Consider the following 26,173-nt stretch of genomic DNA (forward strand, 5'->3'; position numbering starts at 1 on the left):
CTGATGTAAATGGAAAGATTATTTATTTAAATAGTCGGTAATTGTTTGAAATTATTGATTTGAGAAATTCGCGGATGGCGATATCGAACTACATTATACCACGTGACGCCATTCTTCCCTGTATCTTGCACCTATGCTTTTAACGCCATCGGCGCTCTCGTTTCCATTGTTGGCATTCGCTGGCCATGTTATCAGTTGGTGAAATATTTCTTAAAAAACGTGATTTTCCAATGCTGTTTGTTACAGTTTAATTGCTTGTGTAATCAACGGATGGCCACGTGTTTTTTTATTGGCAATTTTCCCGTGATTAGTTGGCGCGTATTCTGTGCGCAGCAGTTCATGAAAAACGTGTTTGGTTGACTGATGTATATAGCAGTGTAAATTGCTGATGTATCGGTAGCTAAAGTCCGAGGAAATAGAAGTTTACACGCACGAGTTTTGTCCTTGGCAATTCTTTTTATAGCAGTGCTTTTGCGAATGTAAACTGGGTCCCGGGTAATTGGTGCTTAACTACAAGTTAAAGCGGCGTGTTTTTTATTTGCAGTTTTTATTGATTATTTATAGAAAAAACAGCGATAACGATTTTATTACAGTCCACTCTCGTTATCTCGAAGTCGGCGGGAACAAGAAAAAATATCGAGATAACGAGAGTTCGAGATATCCGATTAAGCGTTTTTCAAGAAATATGAGACGAAAATTTACCTTGTTTTTAACATCTAAATACCAGCTAAGAGGTTTAACTAAAGCCGTCACCGTGTGGAATAATACTCTCTACCTGATATATACGCGTTTTTACGAGGCACGATTAATTTTGCTATTTAAATGCTTAAAATGACGTTTTAAGTATAACATAATTGCATGAACACATGCGGTTATAATATTTCTAAACTGTCGAGAAAACATCCGGTAATGTTGCTATTTAAAGTTATGATGCAATTGACGTCCAATCAAGACGAGGGTTTTTCATCTGATCATGCGTAAATCACGTTCTGGAATACTGAACTGTACATGTACATTTTGAAATTTGAAATGCAAAGTTTAATCGATTATTAGTAAAAAATATAACTCAATGCATTTTGGAATATTGTTTGTAAAAACAATAAGTATTTCGGCCTTTCGGCAGGCTGTGTATTAATTGCAGTTAATTGATGTTAAAGTGACAGTTAAAGTGACAGACCTTACTCAAGTGTTAATGGCTAACGACATTACACACGTGTGATTATTGATGCAATTAACGGATCAATTTCCTACCGCACAGTATCGGGAGCAGCCGGGCGAAGCGGAACGGTGAAGTATGAAAGAAAAAATTTCTCACCTTTTGCTGACACTGGAACAGTTATTCGCACTTCGAGATAAACCACAGTAAATACATGTAAAATAGGGACTCGGGAAAAATTTTTATATCGAGATATCGAATTATTCGACATAACGAAAATCGACATATGCGATGTTTATTTATAAAGATAAAGAAGGAAAAAAGTTGGGACATTGAGCTTACTTCGACATATCGAGAATATCGAGATATCCGATGTCGAGATAACGAGACTGGACTGTAATTGGTAATTATTGGGCAATTTAGTTTTAATTGTGTAAGCTAATTGCCATTTTTATTTAGGTATTAATTTTAATTAAGTTAATAGTAATTTAAATGAGTAGACTCCGCGAGGCCCAGAAAAAGGTAAAGGCCGAGCTGGCCGCCCAGATATCCAACTTGGAGGTGGAGATTACGGCTTGCTGGGTGGAGTTCCAGGTTAGGTGGCTGGAAGAAGCCGTCAGTGCGCTGCCGACAGTGCAAGATGTCGTCCGTGACATTGGGGTGTGCATGGACGAGAGCACTGTAGGAGGCAATGATGAGACTGGCCGCGTCGGTGATGTAGTTCCGTTGGGGCTGCCGACAGTACAAAGAGTCGTCCGTGACATTGGGGTGTTCACCGACGATAGTACTCAAGGAGGCAACGATGAGACTGGGCGCGTCGGTGATGTAGTTCCGTTGGTGCTGCCGACAGTACAAAGAGTCGTCCGTGACACTGGGGTGTTCACCGACGGTAGTACTCAAGGAGACAACGATGAGATTGGCTGCGTCGATGATGCGGTTCCGTTGGCGTTACCAACAGTTTGCGAAGTTGTCCGTCACATTGGGGTGTGTACCGACATAAGCACTGAAGGAGGCATCGGTGAGACTGTCGGCATCGGCGGCAGAGAAGACAAGTTCACCGAAGGCGTCGATGACGCGGTTCCGTTGGCGCTACCAACAGTTCGCGAAGTTGTCCGTCACATTGGTGTGTGTACCGACATAAGCACTGAAGGATACCATGGAGATCCTGTGTGCGATGGTGAATTTCGCGTGCAGCGCGTTGCGGTTCAGTCTGCGGAGGCGGCTAAAAACATGGCGACCGACAGGGCCGACCAGGTGGGGGCCAAAATAGCCCAACGAAAAGCTGCTGAAACTACTCCGGCCACCGGAAGGTCAGTACCTGTCAGACGGGCGACAGAAGTTGCCGCGTGTGACCGCCGTGAGGGCGGCGCATGCGGATGCCGAGTTACCCCAGATGACAGCTGGGAAGGTGGTGTTCAAAGGCTTGTTAGGCGTGGTTCCAAAGGGTGGCTACCCTCTACTTCTCGCCGCTGGGAGCGGTCCCAGCGGTGGAAATTAGGTTGGCGACCACCAGAGCGTCTAACTTCCAAAATCTGTACCGCCTAAAATTGTAAATGGCGAGGTTAATTGTTAGTAAAACTAGGAAAACAATGCAAAATACAAAAGACCCCAAATTAAAAAAAATTACAGTAAAGTTGCAGTGACATTCTATTCGCGGTGTTGATAACGTATTACGGTGTACGCGTAGTATCTCTAGTAGTAACACTAAAAGCAGCAGCAGCAGTAGTAGTAGTAGTAGTAGTAGTAGTAGTAGTAGTAGTAGTAGTAGTAGTAGTAGTAGTAGTAGTAGTAGTAGTAGTAGTAGTAGTAGTAGTAGTAGTGGTGGTAGTAGTAGTAGTAGTAGTAGTAGTAGTAGTAGTAGTAGCAGTAGTAGTAGTAGCAGAAGTAGTAGTAGCAGAAGTAGTAGTAGTAGTAGTAAAAGCTGTTGTTATGAATATTACATAAAGTACGCGGTGTATAAAAGTAATAGTTCTCTTAAACATTTTGATTAGTTTGATTAGATTGTTTTGAATATATATATATATGTCCTATTGTCTCAGTTTAAGCCCAGTCTTTTATTGCAATATTATTGGAACTATAAAATTGAAATTAATCTGAGCAGTGCTCTGCGAAATGGGGGTTTAATGAATAGGCATAAAGTGTCGTCCCAAATTATCTTGTGCCGTCCGCGCTTAACTTCCTGTAATTTTTGTATTACCGCGCTAAGAAGTGCTTTGCACAGTCACGGATGTGTTTGATTATTTCCCGGATTATTTCCCGTCTGTTGGGTTTTTTTTTCCTTATGGTCGGGTGTGACATTGTCGGACGACCGCTGTCACACCGCACCATCGGATGTGGTAACTACGCAGATGGTGAATAGGAACCCGGTTTCCCCTGCAATATCCCAGTCTTGGCACCTCCGTCACCTTTTATCCTTCCATGTTAAGATTTGTGAGTCGATCTAACTTCAATCACTTCGTCATTGCTGTATCATGTCATTTATTTCCGTAATTACCTATAAATTCTTTTCTACCAACCATATGCCGAGCAATGTCGTAGAATTTTGTCGCATGAGTTTTTTTTTTATAGGTGACAGTGCTTGACGACCACATTCATGTCACACTCAATACCGTTGTCCGGAAGTGGTATTTCCCGGAGTTATTCTTTTAAACAATATTTGCAGGTCTTTTTAAATTTGTGTGTGACCGTGTATGACGGCAACTGTCTCTAGCGTCACTTTGATTTTTTGAATGGCCGGAGATGTTTCCCGGTGCATGTACACTTTTATTTTTATTTTATTTTTGTAAAGTACATTATTTCTCAGTGTGATCACCATATTCTAATACATAAATGAATGTACTTGTTGGACGAAAGCCAACAATAATGTTTTTTACTGATAAAGCAATTGTCGGACGATAGCCGACAATAATGTTTTTTTAATTAACTAATGTGATGGAAATTTTCTTATGCAAGAAACATATTGGTCACTAACCGCTAGAATGCAGCGGTCTGTATGTACCCCGCTATGCGCTGGCACTCCTGTGCCTGCGGGAGGGGGATCATGGTCCCATTTGAGTCTCTGTCTCTTCTGCCTTGGGTGCGACCGTAGGGCGGCGGCCCAAGAGGAGAAAAGTGGGAGGAATGTAGTGGGTACAATAGTTTTTTTATTTTAGTTGTCTTTTCCTCCATATAATGTAAATGATTATGTTGCAAAATGTACGTTCTCTATATAAAATTAAAAGCAATTATATATATTATTTGGACAAAAATAAGATTATTTTTATTCTTATATTGTTAACCTTTTTGTCACTTAGATATTATTTTAACGCATTTGTAGTACCTTAGAAAGTTACATTTCTTGTGATTTTTATGTTAATATAACCAAGAGGAATTTTATTACCTTAGAAAGTTACATTTCTTGTGATTTTTATTTTAATATTACCAAGAGGATTTTTATTGTATATTATGCAGTCACACGCAGAGGGCGTAGGCCTTCTCATTTGGGCTGCGAGGGGATGTATTTGTATGATATTTTATGATTTTATTTGATAAGTTATTTTATTTGTTAAAATTTGTTAAAATGGATTGTAAGGTGGGTGCTCCTGTCCATTCATTGTGTAGACAAGGGGGGGACAGGAGTAGCCTGACCTTGTTTTTTAGAATATTGGGTCGAAAAGCTTTGGTAAGGCACCTGGGTTGATTTTTGTATTGATACACTCGGGTTTGGGGGCGTGTTGGGGCACTTGAGTTGATGGTGTCTATTTTTGTTGGTACGGGCCGGTTTGTTTAAATTATAAATATATACAGGGTGACCTGTCGCTGGATATTAAACATTTGTTTTTGTGTAGTGTTTTAATAATTATATTACAGGCCAATGGGTACTGACGTTTAATGGAGATGCATTGGCTTTAGTTGTAGTCAATGGCAGGCGTTGCGCCAAAAGAGAGGTCGGACGAAAGCCATACCTGACTTAGGGGAGTTAGGTCAAGGTGCTTACGCAAGGGGCACTATTACTTCATCGGTAGCGCCGGTACGATTCCTTCGCTGTGTGGCGTCGTCCCAAAAGGACAAAAGTGGGAGGAGTGTTGTGCCGGTGCCCGGTCTACAAAATGCGCACATACCTCGTGATTGGGAACCAGCGACAAATCGGTATAGTGCATGCTGGGCAGCACGAGATAGTACGGTCTCTTATGCACGGGTGACTGATGCGAGTAGACGTATTTTCCCAAGCTGAGTATTGCTTGGAGTAATTGTGAGCCTGAGTGAGTAATTGTGAGCCTGAGTATAGGTTATATTGTATTATATTGTATTATATTGTATTTTATGTGTGTTGAACACGTTTTTACCTGGAAGGCCATTCCCAGAAGATATAAGTGAGTCTGTGACTGTGTCTGTGAGTCTGTGAGTTGCCTGTGATTGTGTAAATGACAGGCATTTCCCTGGAAGTGTATTCCCAGAAGTATATGTGTATGTAAGCCGGTGACTGTGTGTTTAAGTACGTATTTGCCTGGAGGTGTATTCCCAGAAGTACATGTATAGTGCCATTTTGTGACGTGCAACCGACGAGTATAGCCGACGAGTATAGCCGACGAGTTCCCTCGAAGACGACGAGGACGATTGGTGCCATCCTGACGAGCATTCCAGTTGATGCCCATGTGAGTAGTTTAGTATCTTGTCGTTGCTAGTAATTGCTGTAGTGGTTGTGAAAGAACCCCAAATAGCTAACCGTAAAAACACTACAGGTTATTTAGTGTACTGTAACCTTAAAATGTCATTTCACAACTTCCGCCCAAGACAGTATTGGGAAGACAGGATGGAAGCAGATTTTGTTTTGATGATTTCTCCACAAAAGACACGCGGTTTGATGTCGGCTGTGAAAGGTAATGTTTTAACCATGTATAAGATTGATTCGAGTTTACAGAAATACGTGTTATATAATTTTTAAAGTTGTTTTTATTACTTCACCACTACCAGGAAGCAGTCTGCAAAACTAACTTTTTGTTTTCATTATTCATAGCCAATGTGGCTATAAAACTTTTAAAATGTCATAGCCAGAGCAGATGTTTCATCGCCAGATATTGTGTAAAGTTTAATTCTCGGCAGCAAGTATTTACCAGTGACAAGAGGCCCTGGGTTTCTCACCTTAGTTACTTAGAAACTAACATTTAATGTAGATTTTGTGATGTCTACTAGACCATAAATGACATAGCAAATAAACACAATTGTGTCGTGTAACTGTTTAATCAGGTTTTATCAGAAAATAATTAGTGAACACAAGAAAGTTATTTTGATGCACAGAGAAGAAAATAAAATAAAACTATGTAACAACATAAATTGTTATAATTTCACTGTTTATCACCAGTTAAATAAATGATGTCTGTACAGCATGTGACATTTATTCAACGTCATCAAATTCTGGCCTCCTTGACCGCTGTGCCCCATGCTACCACAGCTCCAAGGCCCTTTTTCCATCATAATCTGTGTCAGTTTTCAGTCATCACGCTAAATATTTTAGCCAAATAGCCCTTTGGGTTAATAAGATGGAATTTTGAAAAGCCCGAAGACATGTTCTATAGCCCAAGGTCAATTTAAATTTTATGACTTTTTTTGCCAGGAACACCAAAATAGTTATTAACAATCAGAAAATCTACTTCCATTAGTAAAAACAGATGAATGTGATTATAGTAATAAGGGTATTATGTTTCCTTTTGAAATGCATTTTATTCAATGATTCCATTTATCAGTTTGACCAGTGTTTTGTTTTATTTTAAAGCAAATCGAATTATTATCATGTTTAAAAAAAGAACTTCAAAAATACATCAGCCTATTAAAATAACAGATTATTATCGTATTATTACTAGGACAATCGCCGGTGAATTTCTGAATTGTCAGCATGTGGCTTCATAACAAAAGGCCACTGGGTGTGTTAATTGCCCAATCTACAAAGTGACAATGTCTGCTTCTTTAATTTAATCCCGATATTTTGATAAGCATGTGTCAACCGTGAAAAGTATTGTATATTCGTAAACAGATTTTAAGTAGCAAAATAGGTCACGTAGCAGATCGAGATTACAGAATAAACGAAAGTACTACAATTATTAATAATATGCTGAAAAATTGTCTTCTAATACGCAAGAATAATTGATTAAAACACATGGAAACCTAACTGTAATAAGGATCAATTTGTTTTAACCCAATGCGTACAATATCCCTTACAGACTCTTTTATTCTTATTGAAAAATTACTTCGTCCATTTTTCATGAATTATAAATACATTTTCGGAAAACGCTTCTAAAATTAAATACGCTTCTAGATTGGTCATTATTTTAAAGGGATCTTTTCACGCTTTGGTAAATTGACAAAATTGAAAAAAGTTGTTTCAGATTCGTAAGTTTTCGTTTTAGTTATGATATTTGTGAGGAAACAGTAATACTGAACATTAACCATGCTCTAATATAGCCATTATATGCAGGGCTCAGCCTAGGTTCAAACTTGATGGAGAAGTGACTTCTCTCTGAGCTGAAATTAGGGAGAAGTGAGCCCACTAGAAGGAGAAGTGATTTCTGTTCGGCGTTTAATAAAATCTTCGCTTGTTTAATACCCCTCATTACACCAAGCCTTAGTATCATCATAAATGACAAACAAATACTATTTTCAAATTCAATAAATCCTTACATATTAAGTCACATAAATCAATTCATACAAATAAAACTTGTGATTTCCATGAGCATCATAAAAATAAACAGTACTTTAATAAGGCAATGACAATCCAAACCCTATTTACATCATAATGTATCAATACATGATAATTAGTCAGTGATTTTTTTCACCCAATTGGGAACAGGTCCGGTACCAATGCCATTGGGAATTCTTCGCGTCATGAAATCACCAAATTGTGGTAAAAACGAGTCTTAACAAAACACAATCTTAATGCATGGGACCAAAGACCTATAGATTACATATAGTATATCTATTACTGTTTATCCGAATTGTATACATATCCGAAATATGTACACTTGAGAATGCCTTACCTGTTCATTTAATAATCCAAATTTTCCTTGTTGTTATCTGGTTTAACAAACCTTATTACACGTACATGTTTGTTAAATCCAGTTAAATCTTTCTCCATTATTGAATCACCATTAGTCTACTTGTAATTTGAATCGCCAGCTTTGAATTGAACGCGGTTTAATGTTACAATACATCTGCCATGTGCAATGTCAAAGGTCATAAGTCATGACGTAGCAATTTTATTCTACTCGGAAAATTTATATCTAATCAAGGAAATGTGTTTTCTCAATGTCTATTGTGTAGTATTAGGACTTGTCAGTATAAAAATGAACTGTGATTCCAGTGTATATAAGATGGGTGTTACTCGTAATTATCGGTGGATTAACAAACTGACAAAACTCGCTGGACTTTTACAGTAGTGGATCTACGTAATTAATAGACCTTTGATCATTTTTGTTTTTCTTTAATAATTTTTCCGACTTTCTCTAACCGGCACGGTCTGCCAAAAACATGTAATTATCGAATGGTCAATCAATTATCACGTAGTCATTAGACAACTTACAGCACGCGCAAAGAGGTTGCGGGATATAAAATAAAGTCGTTTACGTATGGATACGGTAGATAAAATTATGGAAATTAGCACTACAGTTTGCACGGGTGGGTTGTTAGTTTTCGTTTATATGATTATGAATTAATGTCTGACAAAATAAATTGCACATCGACTGGATAATTAGTGTTTAAGAGTTTTGAAACACGAAACAACTAAACAGTAGAACATACTAGAATAAATCGTATTCTTATTTACTGTTGGGAATGTGTTGCGCGTGTAAACTTTTTTGAGCGTAAATACATGTCTATAACGACGTCATTTCAACGCTCAGGTAAACTATTGCATATGTATATACAATCCAAGCGTTCTCATTGGTAACTATCGATGTTAATGTACCGCTTAACTCCGCCTGCAAGGCGTGTACTAATTGGGCTTGCAGAACAGAGAACTATCCAAACTGTGGGCGAAATGACACTCGCTATGATCTTTTGATCTAAACCGTTATTGTTTGGAGTGAATGCCCATGTATGCTAGTTGCCTAGATAAGCTTTCACAGCAGTCGATCTTTTGCTGTGATAATAAACTGATAACATAACAAGCGTCATCGGTGACTTTATGACATGTGAAAATAGAGAATTTTTAGATGAAAAAGTTGAGAGAAAAAAAACGTCGATGTTGTAAAAAAGAAGGCGAAGTCAACTTCTCCTTCATGTAATTTAAGGGCGACATTATTATGTCCCGGGCGAAGATGTCGCTCACGTCGCCCTCACGGCCGAGCCCTGTATATGCATCTTTTGACGATTTTAAAACCTAAAAATTATAAAGCGTTGCAACGCGAAACGATTGAATAATTTGGAGAGTTCTGTTTTTGTCGTTAAATTTTGTGAAACTACGAAGATTGCTTATACAGTACAGCCAAGGCGGAACAAACATTATCCGCGGCTTCGCCACGGCAAGATTATTAGTACGCGGCGGTCAAATCGTGTGTTCACGCGGCAAATCGCTGCCGCACTCGGCATCGTTCCGCGCAACGACGCCGAGCCTGTATCAACCTCGCGTACTTTCGCGGAGTGAATCCGCCGCATACGTACACGGCAGATCAAGTGAATAGATATACATCTACATGTTCATGTGTGTAGCATAGAAACATAGATTTACGCCACTTTTATAGTTATTAGTTTCATGTTATAAAGTGATATCATGGGCATCGTACAGTTTATAGGTGCCTATCGCAAGCGTTGTTTATTGTTTGTGTGTTCACATATATACACTTATATTTGTTAATGCAGCATCAACATACTAAAACAATATCACGGAAAGAGGAAAATAATGCATTTGAATATCAACCGTACTTTGACAACTGACGGCAGAAATTATTCGATTTACGATGTAAATCTCGGTTTAGTGCAGATGCGTTCATACGGCACAAAGACACTATTTTGTTTTACGGATCCTTTTTTCTTATAGGACTGGATAAGTCATGAAAAATATCGACTATAATAAAAAAATAAATTAAACAACTGGTAGCAAGATGTGTTGCAGATAATTGGTCAGTAACCACATTTCAACAAACTATTTTGTACATAATTACGTGACCTTGTTAATGTGTGAAATACATTCTTTACGGACAGGAAACTTACGGCCAGGCACACTAAATATGCTTATATGATAATACCTGTTGTTGTAAAAATAAAACCAAAAACAAATATGTTTGTTGATCATTGAAAGTTTTCTAATGGTCATCTAACAGTTACCAGAGCTCCAGATAAAATTTTGGTCTAATTCTTATTTACTCCCTATTTTAAAACTTAATTCTTATTTTACATCTATTTATAAAATTAATTCTTAACAATATATTACAAAATAATTGTTTATTCATTGTTTTTGACACATCAACAAATTGAGTCATTTACGCAACAGCTTATGAATTCATCAATTATTGACGAAACCATGCTTTGGGTATTTCAATCTAATTGAAAGAATGCATGCAGCGTGGACTTTTGACACTGAAATGGCTTTTTTGCCTTCCACGCTTCGGTCGGCCATTTTGATTTTTTATGTAAAACGGTCACTGACACTTCGGGTTAGGTCATAATGGCCTTTTGGTCGCCGTTAAAGTCATATCAAAAACTATATTTAACATTTAATTTTTATGACATTGGAATAGGTATACAGTATATTACTTGTGTATAAAAATTACGATAAGGGTAATTAAAAAGGTACAATAAACAGTAATGACTCGCCTGCAATACTAGGAGAACAGAATCGAGACCGGTTGGCCTTTCGACCGTTCTTAGGTGTGGCTCTTCCTCACAGCAAACGCTTGAGTGACGTTGACTTAAAGTTGTAGTTTTAAATGAGCGCCTAGATGAGTCAGAACCGGGATGAAATGTTTACCGTATATAATTTGCTACTGGAAGTTTTACGCACGTTCGAAAATTTTGAATTCGTGTTTCATTTTTTCAATGCGTAACTTAACGCAAAGATTTTAAATCTAAATCATTATTTAAGAAATTTAATTCGTTTTTACGCCTTTACGCATGTTATCTGGAGCACTGAGTTACGTGTAATAGGTGTCCATCGCAACCGTTATTTATTGTTTTTGTTTTCACTTAAGATACACTTATATTTGTGAATGCAGCATCAACATACTAAAACAATATCCAAGAAAGAGAAAGTAATGCATTTGTATATCAACCGTACTTTCGTTTTTCCCAACTTACGACAGAAAGTATTCGATTAACGATGTGAATTTAGTTTTAGTGCAGATTCGTTCAAACGACACAAAGACACTTTTTTGTTTTACGAATCATTTCGGCTTAGAAGAATGTCCAGTCATAAAAAATATCTAATTTTATAAACAGCCGGGAGCAAGATGAGTTGCAGCTAATTGTCAGTAACCACATTTTCACTAACTCTTTTGACCTGTTTATTCTTTTCAGTTCAATTCAACAGTGAAAAATGCCCATAATATCACTTCAATATTAAATAATAATGAAACGGTGCAGTTAATACACGCACACAAAGTAACTAAAACTACTTAAACCGATTCTAAAAATGACAAAGATAAATTATTATTGAAATTGAATTCATACATGCCCTTGATTATCGTGTTTTGTTTCGATGACTTTGATTTTTGTTCAATTTTCAAGATAACAACAATTTGTTTATAAACGGGAATGCACTCACTAAAAACACAACAGCACGCTTTTTTTATTAACGATGTTATCTTTTTTATTTTGAATCCGCGCACATTAAATAATAGGATTTGACATATGATTATAAATGTTCTTTTAATTTTTTTTAACGACTAATCATTTTAAAAAGATTGTTTGTTTTATGATACATGTACGCATCGACTTGGCGTCATGTCGCGGATCGAGGCTTGCCTCGGCGGACAGATGCGAAGCTTCGCGGCGAAATTCGACTTGCCGCCGCATACTTACTCGGCTTCAACAGCTGACGTGGCATCGACTCGTTTCGCCTTGCCGCCGCATAACGCGAAATATGTTTGCTCCGCCTTGGCTGTACTGTATAAGGTATAAAATACGTCAAGAATGTGTACTCGGCGGAATAGCTCAGTAGCCTAAAGCGTTTTTACTTCAGGACTCTGGCAGGACTCCAGGGGTCACTGGTTCGAAACCTGCTCCGGGCAATGTTCTTTTCCTGTTTTAAATTTTTTTCTTGATTTTTACTGGAGCTTTTTTGATTTAATGATTACATTTATCAATATAAAGCATTTAATGAATAAGTTAAAAAAATGCCAAAATCTGTGAAAAGGCCCCTTTAAAACATTACGAAGTGCCCGATGCGCAAACATCCCGAAACGGGATCTACGCATGTTCATTTTGAATAACCTCATCTTGATTGGGCGTCAATTGCATCATTACTTTAAATAGCAACATACCCGGATGTTTACACGACAGTTTAGAAAAATGGCGGCCGCATGCTTTTAAACGTATAACGTCATTTTAGGCATTTAAATAGCAAATTTAATCGTGCCTCTTAAAAACGCGTATAAATAAGGTCATTGATATGACGCTCAAATATTTAATCGAACGATCGGGCTATTTTATAAGCATTTAGGATCGACGGACCGGCCCAAGAATCGACTCGGGCTTCGGGCTTATAGGCTAATTCGAAGACTGAGTTTTACCGTCGGATTCTTCTGTATTAACTTATTTGTCGGACGAAAATCCAATCTTGAACAAAGCCATGCTTTAAATTACATTCTCTTGTCTGCTACGCCAAAATGTTTACATTGACGATACCGATTTTCAATAGAAGTGTAAAAACATGATGTAAAGTTATACGACACTGCAGAAAATCAATAATATTCATGAAAACTTGACCAATGGAAACAAGCAATTTCTGCGGGAAGCTCTCCTTCGCGCCTCAAAATAGCGATGAATCATGTGAATTCTCCACGTTGATTTATATACGCTAGTTTTGTTCTGATGTAAATAACGGATACGAGTTATTTTACACATTAAGAGAAAAAGGTTTTCGGTAAGTTGTAGTTATATGAATCAGTATAGATTTTTTATGTACGACCAGTCGGACAAGCTAGTCCCCAGTTTTACTAGCCGGACCACTGATCTTACTAGACAATGTCTGTCGGACGTGCCTTAGTGTCGAACCCTGAATATTATAACAAAATACCGTGTTTACTAGAAAAAGTATTAACAAAACAAAACAAGTAAAAATGAGGCAAATTTTGACCCAGCTGCATGATCTTATCAAACTTAGTATAGTACCAGCATTCAATGTCGCAAACTAAACATTAAACCCCCAACCTTTAGAGATTTTTATTTACAATATAAGCCTATATATATCATTTGACTTCTGGAGCGTGGCAAGTTTTGACACATGTGGCATGATTCAATCTAAGCAGAAGAGCACTTAAAAATGATATATACTAAATGACAAAACACTGAGCACTTAAAGATGATATATGCTGAATGACAAAACTCTGAGCACTTTAAGATGATATATGCTGAAAAAAACACTCTGAGCCTCGCAGTTTCAGAGATTTTCACTAAACAAATTGGGTAGAAAACATCAATAAGATGTTCATATTAATATTAAAATCCTGACCCTTGTGATTTCAGATAAAAAGATGTTCTAAGTTATTTACTACATAAGTCAATATAAATCTTCTGACCCCAGGGCATGGCCATTTGTGTCCAAATTAGAGGCATACTTTGAACAAACTTCTTTTGCATCCGAAAGATTTGAAACACATTTTAAGAGGGTCAACCAAGGTTTCTTACCATATGTCAACGGTTTAAGAAAGAGATTTCAAAATTTAATGCACACATCTCACGCACTGACGGACAACAGACATCACGGTATTCTTAAACTCCCCCGGGTAAACCCCCCTTAAGCATTATTTGCTCAGGAGAAATAAACTTAACTTCTAAACTAAGGTATATGGTAGTGAATGTCAGAAAATAGTTAAGCAGCAAGTACATGTAGCAAGCATCCAACTGATTCTTACATTTTCCAATATATACTGTATGAAAATGGCGTGAAGAAATATGTTCTTACCATTATATTGTCTGATTTCCTAATAATATGCCCAATGATAATAGACCCTTTTCATAATAAGCCAAAAGCAGGAAGTCACGTGACTCGCAAAATTCAAGAACGAGTAAAAAGTATCCCATTTCATAAACAGTTATTCTGGTAGTATATGCAAATGTGAAGTCTATGGTTCAAATCAAATTTAAAATAGTATACTATAAATTACTTTTTAATAAACAACTTGACTTTCAGACATTTAAAAATTCATTTTGCACAGCAAATTATACATTAAGACACAAGTTACCAGTAGAAAACAACTAATATTATGATACATTATGGTCAAGATGTTAACCATCAGTGTTCTAGTTTCTCATGTTAATTTTGTCGCACAATTAGAACTTCGATGGAAGTAACTCGAAGCATAGTCTTGCACAAACATCCTGACTAGAATTTATAATTCAGTTAAGTTTATACGCTGCCACCAGCCCATAAATTGGACAAAGTCTCTTGTAACTCATTTAACTAGCAAAGCTAGTAGAAATTAAATAAAGTTGTTTGTTTCTACTAAAGTTTATTTACATTGCAAAAATGCAAACACACTTTATTTCAGCATTTCCAACAAAAGTCAAACATTAGACATTTAAAATATATACATCACGTCTTAAATATGTTAAGTTTAGATTCATTCCAAAACACCCCTCTTCAATATAACTTATGGTTTATATACTTAACCCATTACCTGAACCCTCAGGTTAAACTGATGAACAGTTATGTCACAATTCTTAAACTTAAAGAGTATCTAAAAGTCTACTTAATCATGGACCTGACCAATCAATACACCGACGTGTCAGATCCCCATTGATAAGCAATTATCCAGAACTGACCTGATAATGAGAGTTGTAAAATACGGTGTACCCAAGTGAAATTTACATAATACATTTTAATCTACCTGAAGGAATACATAAGATATTGTAATCTACCTGAAGAACTATCACCTTAGATACCTGCACATGTTTTATGTGGTAAAATATTGATACCAGTATAGGCCCCAAATTAATTATTAATACCTCAAAAAGTGAAGATAATCATTATTGCTATAAAAACATTTAAGATGCAAAATAGTAAAAGAATCACTAATAAAGAAGCAAATGTATGATTTTAAAAAACTGCCCAAGGCGGAGGGATATAGTTTTGTCGTTGTCCGTCCATCCGTCTGCCATTCCCTCTTTCCATGTGTCACAAACCTTTAAGGTATGGCGATGGGTATCAATTCATCGCATTTACTTGTTATTCCCCGCCAATGTTCGTCCATCCATCAGTCCGTCCGTCAGCCTGTCAAACACTTTTTAAGTTATGCTCTTGGTGATGTCAATTAAAAAAATTTGCTTGTTTCAAACTGTTCTTAGTGTATTAAATACCTATCTCAATACGGGTTAACAGTATTCAAATATATTACATTATGGATGTGCTGTATTTTTTTCGCCGTTCACATTATAAATCAGTAAATTAAAAAAAAATAATACAAGAGCTACGTTTGTTAAACACAATGCCTGCTACTGCACTGTGAAACTTCACAGCAGCTACATTTTGTATTTTAGAGAAAATTTTCAAGTCCAAGGCCCGTAACTTTGTCAAAAACGCGATATGCCGGAACAAAACTCGAAGTTGATCTGCAAGTCATGTAGGTAAGACTCACACACCAACAATAAGGTCAGTGTCGAAAGCGTTATTCTAGATAGACGGACTGAGACAGACAGACTGACGGTCGGACAGTGAGACTGCCATATGCCACTCTACCAGGGGTATACAAACAAAATTATTTGTAATTTGAAAGTTATTTTCATTTTAGTAACCTTTTAATAGGTATAACATATCTTCTATTGAGCTTGCAAGACCATTTAGCTGAACTGAATTCACTCGGGAGGGATATCATGTTTAGTCTATTTGAGGTGTAACAAACCTCACCAAGTTCATTTCTTTGTTTATCAATGACAAGAGCAAAGAAAAACTGAATGCTTTTTATGATAAATCTATTGAAGAACATTGTGCTTATCTGTTAATGGCTGCCTTTTGTATGCTGACAAATTTAATTGGAATTTCAACCTACAAAGTCATTAAAAGTGACAAACCGGTACCTTTAATTAATATGTAAAGCTATACTTGTTAAACAATCGATAAAATTTTGAACCAATAATGCAGTAACAATTCAGATAGACAATATGATTTCATGGTTTAAGCTATTGAGCGGAAATCATATTTTACTGCAGTAATTTTGAATTGCAAAACAAATACCATGCACAATGGAGAGTGCCATTATAATAGCATAAATCAATCTCAATTTAATGGACAAAAACCATTTGCGTATTATTAATTATACTTATCACATATACCTTGAATCCAGCCATCAAACTAATATTAATTCATTATATAAACCATGATATAAGGTTTCAGAATTTCAATGACTTTTCAATAAATTAGCTTATTTTGTTTGAATGGAGTAATTAAGCCGATACTGTTTTACTAGAAAGGATATTAACAGATGCCAGAATTCATATCCATATATCTGTATGTGATATCGGGATACTATCGTGATGACTGTGTAGATCAGCAATATCTGCCTACATGTCTTATTTGTATATTCTTTATTCATTTTGTGAATTAAAAAATAATAAGATATATGCAATTATATTGCTTTGATGCATTTATACCAATCAAATTACTGAAATCCACTAGGAAACAACAGATAAAGTACATATGTTTTCCATAATATTACAAATTGCAACAGTTGTTGACGGCTTCTAAAAGCATATGCCAGGGCTTAAAGTTAACACTCGCACACTCGCTAAATGCGAGTGAAAAATACCAATTGCGAGTTAAGTTTTAAGCCACTAGTATTTTTTTGCGCGTAAAGAAATAGTGAAAAAACAAGTAATATTGCTAAATAAGCTTGACGTCGTGAACCCTAAACCGTAGGTCAATTTAAAGAACATCCGAATACAAGTATGCGGAAGCACGCACCTTGTATGTAGACTGGTATACTTATAGTACAGATATGCGGATGGTATTGGTACAAAGAAAGTGAAACAGTAAACTATTCACACATGTTCATGAACAGACATGGCGTCTCAGCAAAAAATAACTAGTTTCTCTTTGCCCACAGACGGAAATAACAATACGAAAGATAAAGCAAAGTTAACCATTGGGTTAGAAAAAAACGGAAATTAAAGCCTTCTACAAAAACAGTGAAAGAGGGAAAAAGAACTTAAGAATATAAAGCTTAAATTTGCGATAATGTTTTTGATTTTGCTAGTTGGTACTAAAGCTGCATGCAATGTTTTGCAAGTAGAAAAAAAAGTTAAATTCAAGCCCTGCATATGCGTATTTTCAACATATTTAGGACCAAGCGTTTTCAAATGTGTTGTAATACATACACTTTTTGTAAATAACAAGAGCTGTGTTTTGTGAAAGACAATGCCCTCCTACTGCGCATTGAAGCCGCACGGCAGCTATTTTAGAAAAAAATGACCTTTTACCTGGAAGGATGACATTGACCTTGACCTTTTACCACTCAAAATGTGCAGCTCCATGAGTTACACATGCATGCCAAATATCAAGTTGCTATCTTCAATATTGCAAAAGTTATGAACAACCTTAAAGTTTTGGGACAGACACACACATACAATGACAGACAGACACGCCGAAAACAGTATACCCCCGATCAATCGATCCGGGGGCAGAACAAATGTAATTTCATTAAGTTCTTCATGTTAATTGCAATTCATAATTATTTTCCTCAATAATTTCGGTAATTCTACACAAGAAATCAAACACGCACCAGTACTGAAATCCGCTTTGTACAAACCTTGAAGTGTCTAAAAAATCATAATAGTGATTTTTATAGTAGAAATCAGTGATACGTATCAAAACCTAACAACAATCCAGCGTTTTTCCTCACCACTTTGGGAATGGTACTGGTCAAATTGGGAAAAATAGCGTCTTTTCATCCAAATTGGGAAATTTATAATTTATGCTGAAAACTTCTTAAAGCATTTACAAATAAAAATAAGTTGCATTTAACAAACTCAAACAAAAGAATAGTACCACCAGGGAATAATCTAGAATTTACTATCTATGGGTCCCTGAACTCGCAGATTTTAGACCAGTAAGTCCCAGGCCAAAATTAATGAGACCACCTTGAAAAAGAATGGGTCCCAAATTTTGAAAGATACCAAGTAGTGAAGAAAATGAGTCTAAATCACATAAGCTCAAATACTATATTTTGCAATAAACTTTTAATAATCTCAAAAACATGTTGAAACCAAAAAAGCAATTTAGGGGTCATCACTATCTTTTTTGCCTTCAAATAGGCTTTAAAATTATCTGTTTCATGAATGTAACCTGTTACAACATTTCAACTTGATTCAAATCGATGATAATATTATTGTTAACATCCGAATTGCGAGCTTGATAATATTATTGTTAACGTCCGAATTGCGAGCCGTTGGCCTACCATTATTAAAGTCTAGAGTTGTTTGTTTTGGATTTAGCTTCAACACCTTATTTCGGAGGCATTTTTCTGTATTATTTATGACTAAGTTACAAAAAGTTAAAGCAGGTTTTCATCCAGGGACTCTAGAAAATATCATAACACACTCTATTTAAATGGTTGATTCTAATTGGTTTGTATTATAGACCGTTCCATAATTTAGTAATTACCCAATTATCTCCCCTGAATACTCTCCGCGTCCGCCATTACACTACTGCCAAACAACCGGTAACATATATAAGAGAGCACCGATTATTCAACGGGTGAATTTCTTTCTTTTTGTAAAACTTTTTTGTTTGTCATGCAAATTGTATGAAATAAAGTTTTTCTGCTAGAGGAGATATTAAGCTAGTGTTATAACAGAAAAATGTTTGAAAAACGTGCATTTTTTAGTTATTTGTCTAGGAAAGTAAACACGTTGACACATTAAAAAAAACATTTAATTAAAGTAAATGCAATATGTATCATTTGATTATATGCATCAATCTTAAAATCGCGTAATCCTTTGCATTCCAATGTTGAATTGCCCGTTTGTTCTGCATAATCCGATTATCTCGTTTTGATCAGATATTATCCAGACTTAACTAACAACATGGCGTCATCCCGGGGTGTCATAAACCACACTGGGTGGCAGATGACAGTCTGGTCATCAAACACAATTGATGATGCCACCATGTCTTCTCTTTCTGGTAGTATTAAGCAGTCATTTGGTTTAATATTTTACCCCCGACATACTTTACAGTTGCGTTCATTAGATATGTTACATATTGTACAAATTTAAAGTTATGTCCAATATAGAATATCAGAAATTGTACACCGTAAAGATACTAGCTCGTTTAATCCCTGTTTTAATTTATAAAAAAAAGTATTTGATAATTTTAAAATTTACCTGAAAACATAACATTTAACGTATTTAGCGGGTATCGGTTAATTAAAACTACGTCATTTCGTATGAAGATTTAATGTTACGGCAATGCACAAACGACATCATAAAAACAAGAAATTACATTTGACACGAACGGGGGTAAATAATGTTTAAAAAAATATTAATATAGATATATGTGTGTTAAAATGTTAGATATTTGCCACTCATACTCACTAGTAACGATTTTTCAATATACATGAATACACAGTTCAAATTGCATCATGTAAAGTTGTGTTTTTCAGTTGTATGTTAATATTCCTCAATAGCGTCATTCTCTGTACAAAACCCATCAAATTAAAATTACATGTAAATACTGTCATGCACTTCGCTTTTAATAGGGCTTTGTAGTACGTTTATTTTCAATGCACCCCTTACACTTTCTATTACTCACGTGTTTATCACACTAACGTACTCATGCCATTCATAATTATATTTTTATAATTAGATGTATTACTATTGTAATTTATTGAAGCTTTTCTGCAAAAAATATTACGGCTTATGCATAGAGCTCTTTGTTGTGTCAAATTGTTGGCCTTACAGTCTTCAGATAATCTTTAATTAGATGCTTATGCCGCGTTTTTAAAGTTGCAAATAAATGTATTAATAAATTCGTTTGGCGCTTAATAATATATTTTTGAAATATTATTTAGGTGTTTTTTCGGAGTTTTTTTGTGTGGATTAATTGACTAAACATTTGGTGTCGTTATCCATATGTTTTGCGTTACTTCAAAGACCTATAAAATACATTTTTTAGTATTTTTTAGCTTTACCCCTGCGAAGATTTTTAGAACTGTTCTATAACATTTCTAGAATTGTACTGGAACTAATGACTAGAAGTGTTCTGGAATCATCCTTAAAATGCTCTAGAACGATTTAGAACAGTTGTTGAACGTTAAATGAGAACAATTCTTGAACTAGCGTTCTAGAACTATTCCAGAGTTTTTCTTGAATAAATTTCCAGAACTGTTATAGAATTGTTCTAGAAATTTTTCTCATTTAACGTTCAACATCTGTTCTAGAACAATTCTTGAACTATCGTTCTAGAACTATTCCAGAATTTTTCTTGAATAAATTTCCAGAAATGTTATAGAATTGTTCTAGAAATTTTTTCTCATTTAACGTTCAACAACTGTTCCAGAATAATTCTAGAACATTTTCAGAATGATTACAGAACAGTTCTAGCCGGTGTGTTCCAGTACAATTCTAGAAATGTTTAGAACAGTTGGGTTGCTTCAAATAAGTCTGGAACAAATGTTCTAAAACAGTTCTGAAAATGTCCGTAAACAGTTCTTTTCAATCTCTTCGGAGGCATCTGATGGGATCAGGCTCTTCTGTGTACAAGCAACTTGTCACGAGGCTCTGTAGGTGTTTGAGCACTTTGCTCTGAAATCATTTAGATAACAAATGTAGTCACATCTTAAACTAAACAAGAAGTCTAAATGATCCAGCTGGACAGTATTACAAATATAGACATACCGTCTTTTTATTTAGTCAATATTGAGTGTACTTATTATCAAAGTATTCAAACAAATAATTACACATTTGATCACAACATTAGTATTTTCAAATTGAGAATGCTTCAATACAGCAAACCTTGTAAGTAAACTGGTGATGGATAACACAATTTGACATTCAGCACCAACTTAAATACGAACGCAATATTCAAGACACTGTTGCAGGTTTTTATGATTTGAACGCATTAAGTACTGGATTTTATATATTTCTAAGGGATTAAAATAAAAAGTATTAGACAACCAACATACTACTGAGATTTTGCTTTGCAGCATTGTTAGTCAGGTCAATATCTTCGGAGGCATCTGATGGGTTCATGCTCCTCTTTACAGGCAACTTATCACGAGGCTCTGTTGGTGTTTGATCACTGAACTCTAAAATAATTCATGAAATGTGTTGAAAACCAAACTTGAGCATTGTGTCATGCGATCATGAATACTTTGTTTTAGTCCATCAAATTTCACATTTGGAAATTCTGGCTAGACTGAGTAGTTACTCATACAAACAATTAGCTAATGTTATCGAACGTTTGTTCATCAGATTTTTTTTTCAAATAAATTCACTCACCCCTGGCTAGTGAGTGAGTGTGAAATTGGATAACTGTGAACAATGTGTTCATGTTTCATTTATAACAGGGAAAAAATCATATATCTATAGGCAGTGTTGACCAACTGATAAAAAAATACTTATAATAACACTTATTCAATGGAGGCAAATTGAATTTCTTGAGTCTCATTTAAGTGTCCAACTCACATTCATAAATATTATAGCCTGTAATTTTGGACTGCCTGCCTGTCACTGAACTGTGAACATGCCTTGAAAATAATACCTACCTTGAGTTTTTTTCCTATCTTAAGTTGCCTCGAAAGCATGCTAAGGCGGTCGCTTTGCTTGCTTTAAGAGAAACCTCGTCATCTGTAATCAACAGTATATACAAATTTTAATATTATTATTATGACAATATATTTATTTACAAGATTATTTTTCGTTATCCGAAAATATGATTGCCCGAACCTGTACTATTTACAACAAATTGTTTAACAATGATCAGGAAGACCCCTTAACTTTAATATTGATTTATTTCAATACTTTATGTTTTTTATCAATACACAGTGTTATAAACAATAAGTGAAATATACTTGCTCTACGGCGATTGAAATATGGACATTTTTAGGGGACATTGTTAACCGAGACTCCGCCTCGTCAAATAGGTCCGCGTTGAGCGTACTGAAATATCATTTTGCGTTATTCTCCGACAGGAATTTATTAACATTAGTGACGAGGCGGGCTTAACGCTTTCAGTCATAAAAAAGTGTTCGCCCCATTCAAGAACCTTTTAGATTGGTACCAAAAAGTTTGGCTATCAAACGAATTTACTTACGATGGATTTCACTGATCACCACATCATATGTTTGTTTTTGGTAAGTGGCTTTGATGAGATCTCCCTCCTGGTAGTGAGCAACATCTATTTTGGGTGCGACTACATTTTGTGGTTCGATAAAGCTCATACGCGATTGAACAAGAAAATAACGTCTGCCATTTAAAAAAGCGTGCTTATATGCACCCGACTGTTTTTCGTTAATGCTGCTCCGCTGACAGTCTACGTAAATAAAATAAAAACCAGTCAGCTCTGTTTTGTGAATTTTGGCCAATGAAATTATCTCTTACATTTGGGGTTAGGCTGGGTAGATTTTCAGAGACCCGTATGATGCGGTGCTGAAATAAGCTTTGGAATTTAATTTTCCAACTTAAAATTAATCCCTCCTTACTAAATTCATATCTTCATGTTAAGTTAAACGACACATCGAAAGGAAAATCATCTTCATGTATCGGAAAATGGTAAGTACCAGTGCTTGATATGTGATAAAGAATAATCAACCAGACAGAGAGTTCTTACGATGCTGTCCGGTAATCTTGCGCAGTTAAGGGTCAATTGTTTTAAAAACATGTTCTTTTATAAATTGGCAACATAATATCTAAATTTATTATGAAAATTATAAGTTCATGTGCTTATTAACACAACAATATCTGATTAATTCAGTGAAGAACTGTCCGATTTGATTTCAAAACAAACATGACTCACCTCATTTTCAAACTATCACAGTGTCCGGTAATCTTGCGCACTTTGTATAATGACCTCGTTTAGGCAAAATTGTAGACATATGGTGTCCAATTATTGACAAAAAACATCCCAGAAAAATATTTTAAAAATCAGTTTGCAAAACCATTGAAATTAAATGTGGATTTCTAGTGCAGTTTTTGTTCACTACAAATCAAAAAATATATAATCACTAATAATAGTGGACAATTACAACAATGTAATAAAAAAGTACCGGTATGCGTGAAAAAAAGCATGACAGGTTTGATACCACGATCATGCTTCCATAGTGTACAGAAAATATCAAAACTAGGCCACTGCGCATGCGGAGATCATACCAAATTGGTTTGACAGAATGGCGGGAAATGATGACTATGTCGTCTGAATCGATATATTTTCATGGCAAAGAATACCATAACTGATGGGATATTGTGCAATGGAATGCTTAATTCCACATTGGATTTATGAATTCTTAATTTAAAGTATGAAAACGCTAAAGACTGCAGGGAATTTGTGATTCATTTTGAAGTTTTCGTAAGAAGGCCAGTGTTTACCATGTATAGGGATGACGCAACCGGTGTTTAAATGTAATGATCGAATTTAATTTTGCATGGAATATCCTACCTCAACCCAAATTCGACGACACCTAAATTCGACGATGTTCTATTTGTATTGATTAAATGGATGATTATTGTCTTGGAATCATTTCAAAATAATACAGCCGAGTTTAAAATTATTTTTTTGTGCTATTAAAGATTTCATTATTTCTTTCATTATTTGCTAAATATTGCTTCATGTAACAGTTACATCGTTGAATTTGGGTCACACTGGGATACGTAACTTTTAAATCCGTTAATTCTTAAAAATGTGAAATTCCATCTTTCATCACTAAAGAAAACCATTCGTCGTCTGAGAGATTCGCAAATGCCAAGTGCGCAAGATTACCGAACTTAACTGTACCTTCGAAACACGGGTTAAGTAAGTCAACGTGTATTGTGGGTCGAACACTATTCTTAATACAGCTGTTATTACAATTCATAAATGGTCCACTTGCTGAAGGGCGAGTATAAGGCAAATGAACGCATTTTTTTTCTGTTTAATAACTGGTTATCATTTTTTTAAACCACATAAACACCAATGCTTATTTTTTTGAAGATTACACTGCAAGTTAGGCAAGAGATTTCAGTATTTAACAATGCTCAATGTTTACATTGAAAGTCTCATTGCACGCAACTTCAGGCTGGGATTATAGACCTGTGATGCTCACTAAAATAACTTCTTGAGGCCCGGGAATAGTTTATTATGAGACTTTAATCTATCGATGACTACAAGAAGACGAGACTTGGCAAAACATTAAATAATCTAAAAATTTGTGAAATTAACATTAATAACAGGCAAGAGTAAATTGACATTGGTCACCTTTACACCCATGTATTCTGGAATGCCTGACTGAATAAGGTTAATTACTGAAATTTTAACTTAAGAAAAGCATATTTCTAAAACATCATTACAGAAGAAAACACTTGGTTTACATAAAACGAAAAAAACGAGTGTTATTTTGTCCGAATTATGTTGCCTTCCAGAAGTAGTTACACACTTGGTAGTGTGGCTCACACATGAGGTAGAATGGCCGTGGTAACTACTTGGGAGGCAAAACAACTAGGGGAAAGGAAACTACTTGGGAGCAAAACAACCTGATACTGTACAAAATTTAATTTTGTTTGAACATGTTGATTTTTGTAAACCACAATCATTTGCTTGTGAATTAAGTTTCTGTAATTATAAACCTGTTAATGAGTTAAAGAGTTTATATTTGTTTCAAAATATACATTCATATGTCTTTTTTCCAGGTCCACTGAAGCCTGTGAAGAAACTGTATTTTGATGATGAAACACTTCCAGTGCCACGTTCTACACACTATTGGAGAAAGATTTAATGTAGAAAAACTACACAAATATCTGAATAATGTTATGAAAAAGATGGATGAAATCCACCCATTACAGTTACCAGAAGCTCCTGTAGTTAGTCACCTAATTCCAGTTTATTTCTCTGAGATTCTTGTGATGGTGAATGTTGAGGAACTCTGTGAAGTCCTAGTGTTTTAATTGACACAAGATTACATGCAAATTCAGAAGACACTAAGTATGCAGAATTCCGAACAGATACAGTAAAAAAATATTAAATAATGTGTAATTTGGTGACAAATTATAGTCAGTTATATACATGTATATGTATGTGTGTATCAGAAGATTTTGTAAGGACTTAAAGGAGAAGTACTTTTTGGTATTTCAGGAATAATTTTCTCCAGTTCTCCATAAAAGCTTATGTTTGGATACTCATTAGGAGTGCCTCGTAACGTTGTTTCTAGTGAGTACCCACATAATGTTTTAAGATTAGAAATAATACAAAGTATCCCAGACCTATCAACAAACACTCCTCCTTAACATTAGTCCTCTGTTTGTGTATGATATATATATATATCTCATGATATGACAGCAATATCTTGCAGACACCACAGCAAGCAAAGTTTCAATGTGAAAATTGTTTTGAAATATAATTTGAAAGAAGTCAAATTATCATTGTCTGAACTAGTTTATTTTAAATATGTAGAACAATTGTAGGACAATTGTAGACTTTGGTTCTAGACCTGTTCTATATGTGTTCTTATTCCCCACTAGAATGTTTGTAGAACTTACTGGTTCTTAAAGAGTTCTAAATGTGTTCTAGAACTACAGTTTAGAACATTTTTAGAAATTTCTTGAACTTATTTTGTTCTAGAAATGTTCTAAAAATGTTCTTGTATATTATTGGAACAGTTTCAGAACTAAGCCTTGTTCCACAAATGTCTGGAATTATTCTAGAAAACAGTT

The 26,173-nt window shown here is 35.4% G+C and overlaps 1 protein-coding gene and 1 long non-coding RNA gene across 3 annotated transcripts in view; one reads left to right on the plus strand and one right to left on the minus strand.

Moving 5' to 3' along the window:
* The window catches only part of LOC127841392 (uncharacterized), a 605,785-nt gene that overhangs the window by 308,476 nt on the left and 271,136 nt on the right, over window positions 1-26,173 (plus strand). The window lies entirely within an intron of this gene.
* On the minus strand, window positions 20,925-22,399 carry LOC127841403 (uncharacterized). Of its 2 annotated transcripts, XR_008030962.1 has the most exons (4): window positions 22,345-22,399; window positions 22,039-22,120; window positions 21,457-21,579; window positions 20,925-21,076 (listed from the first exon to the last, which is right to left on the minus strand). It is a non-coding gene; the product is annotated as an uncharacterized LOC127841403 (long non-coding RNA). The 2 variants fall into 2 exon arrangements; XR_008030961.1 differs by lacking the exon at window positions 22,345-22,399 and having other exon boundaries at window positions 22,039-22,196.

The sequence above is a fragment of the Dreissena polymorpha genome, chromosome 8 (assembly GCF_020536995.1).
Source record: "Dreissena polymorpha isolate Duluth1 chromosome 8, UMN_Dpol_1.0, whole genome shotgun sequence".
Classification (NCBI taxonomy): Eukaryota; Metazoa; Mollusca; class Bivalvia; order Myida; family Dreissenidae; genus Dreissena; species Dreissena polymorpha.